Source organism: Penaeus vannamei, chromosome 9 (assembly GCF_042767895.1).
Source record: "Penaeus vannamei isolate JL-2024 chromosome 9, ASM4276789v1, whole genome shotgun sequence".
NCBI classification, from domain to species: Eukaryota; Metazoa; Arthropoda; class Malacostraca; order Decapoda; family Penaeidae; genus Penaeus; species Penaeus vannamei.
In genome coordinates, this window is record NC_091557.1 from 33,843,662 (window position 1) to 33,846,161 (window position 2,500).

Consider the following 2,500-nt stretch of genomic DNA (forward strand, 5'->3'; position numbering starts at 1 on the left):
AGAGCAAAAACTCATGACAGGCAAAGTTAAATATTTAAATTAGTCCTCAGATATGAGAAGTGTAAAACGAAAGAGAACTACCAGAAGGAAAACAAAAAAAAGTAAATACAGACACTAGTTTATTGAATTATATATATATAAGCCAAAAAGGTTAAAATGGTCCTGACTGAGACTTGTTCAAAGGACTTAGAAGACCTTATTTTGCAGTGATCCAAAAGTCAAGATAAAATTTTTTGTAATCTTTGACTGAATCTACAAGTCTGTTGTCATTTTCCACCCCATTTTGTTCAACAGTTAAAAATTCATGTCAATTTATTTTTATCTTCTATTAAAACTCACAAATAATGATAAATTCATCTGCAGAAAGGAAACCTTTTTCCCTTTGTTTCTGATTTTTGTAACATCTCAGTTGAGAATCCTTCATTGATTAATTACATTTGTAGCATGATGAATATTTTTTTTACATGCCGTTATAAATGTTATGGGTCATAGCAATTTGGTAGTTAAATTGAAAATTGCTGAGAAGTGAAAACAATTTATATGTATATATCAAAATGACAAAAAATTATAACTTTCCTGAAGAAAATAAGCTAGATCTGTGCTGGAAAATAATATTAAACTTGCATACAAAACCATTTATTCATATATCAACATTATTCAAATATATTTTGTCTAGCTAAGGAAGGAATGTTATAAAGCTAAACAAAATAGATCAAAGAAAAAAAAATCACAGCTAAACATCTGAACAACAAAAAGGACATAAATTATAAGAAATCAAAAAACCAACCTGCATATATATATATATATATAATAAATGAACTATACATAACAATAACTAGTTTCCTCGCTTGCAATGACTGCAGAAGTTAAGTTAAATTTATTATCTAACTGTTTATAAAGGTATCAAATTTCAAAAAGGTCCCTGCAGTGCCTGTAGTCTGTAAAATGAAGTTGCTATTTAATATTAACAAACCTTTTTTTTGAAGGCAAGGTGCTCCATTGTTTTGTGTGATAAAGATGCCTAAGTCTCTGAAGAAATAAGTGTACAGAACATCTAAGATAGGAACTTATTTCTCTTGAGCTCTGAACACTCCTTGTGCACAGTGCATACATTTATATATTACACAACTCTGTAAAGATGTTTTTGAATTAAGTACATTTTGAGTCATTCATTCTATAATGCCATTGGTATTTATTTATATCAAAGCAAACATTTCTTATTGGAAAAAGCCATACCTGAAAAAACCTTGAGATTCTCTGACTGAATTCTGCCACATAACTAATCACTGATACAGTTACTGATATAGACCAAAAATACTTGCTGGGTGTTTACTGTGATACATACCTTTAAAAAATAATTCTCTCCTATATTCCAAAAGTACTGCAATGACTTGTAAAATTATTAGTGCTTGCTGAACATATACAACAGCAATGCACTTGTCATTCAACATTCAACCAACTATCATAGAGACATTCATCTTCCATTCACTTGATTCAGAAAGAAACAAATAAAAAAGGCTAATATCTGACCAGTAACAGGAAGAACAGAAATGAAAATAAGTGTCAGAATACTTCTCTACATTTAAAGGGTATATGGATGGTTTGTGAGAAATGCCAAGATAGAAATGTACATCAACTATATATTTTTCAAAAAAGAAGTAAACTTTTAACCACTGCAATCTATGAATGTACTTCTTTCTTACTGTTCTCTTTTTTAGATAAATTAATGTGTAAGAGAAACCTTGCATATTTTAGATCACTCCTACCTGCCATCTTAATCTAAATAATAAGTATTTATCATCAGCAGCAAAAAAAACAAAAAAACTATATACCCAAACCCTGCCATAAGTAAGTAGGAAAAGCCATCTGGACAGAATGACAGAGATAGAGCATGTAAACATACTTAAAAACTATTATGAAAAGATATCACAAAATAAATGACTTAAAACTTGTCCCCTGTAAGGTTCTACAACTAGGGTATGACATTAGATAATGCAAGAAATAAAGATGCAGTCTTTGTCAGTCTGAGGTTGTGTTATGTAACTAGATATCACTCAGAGATTAACATGATCTAAAGGTAATGAGGGAGTGAAAACAAAGAACATGAAAACAATATAGAAGAAAATATCAAGTACATGAATACATAATATGAAATGCTAAACATATGTAATACAGATTCATATTTTAAATCATCATGAGTGTGGATATATATAAATATACCATTCAGTATAGATTCAGTTCTGGTGGGTGTAATTTTCTGTTTCAAACAAAACAAAAGCATGAATACTTATTAAATTCTGTCACCCATTTAATGCTTCAGCTTAGAAAGAATGCTAGTCACAAGTTCTGTAAGATAACTAGCTCAAAACTAGTTACATTAAATAACATAGTCCCAAAATCTTTATGGACCCTAGAAACTTAAATTTCAAACTCTCATTATCAAACGGACATAACCTCAAAATACATTTCACTGATTCCTGAAATACATATTCATTATTCT

At 29.5% G+C, this 2,500-nt stretch overlaps 1 protein-coding gene across 1 annotated transcript in view; it reads right to left on the reverse strand.

Moving 5' to 3' along the window:
* Positions 1-106: 106 nt before the first annotated feature.
* Ero1L (endoplasmic reticulum oxidoreductin-1-like protein) overlaps positions 107-2,500 on the reverse strand; it is a gene marked incomplete at its 5' end in the record, with an annotated part of 13,100 nt that continues 10,706 nt past the window's right edge. The window contains 1 exon segment of the mRNA XM_070125606.1: positions 107-2,500. This exon segment is cut by the window's right edge and continues 305 nt beyond it.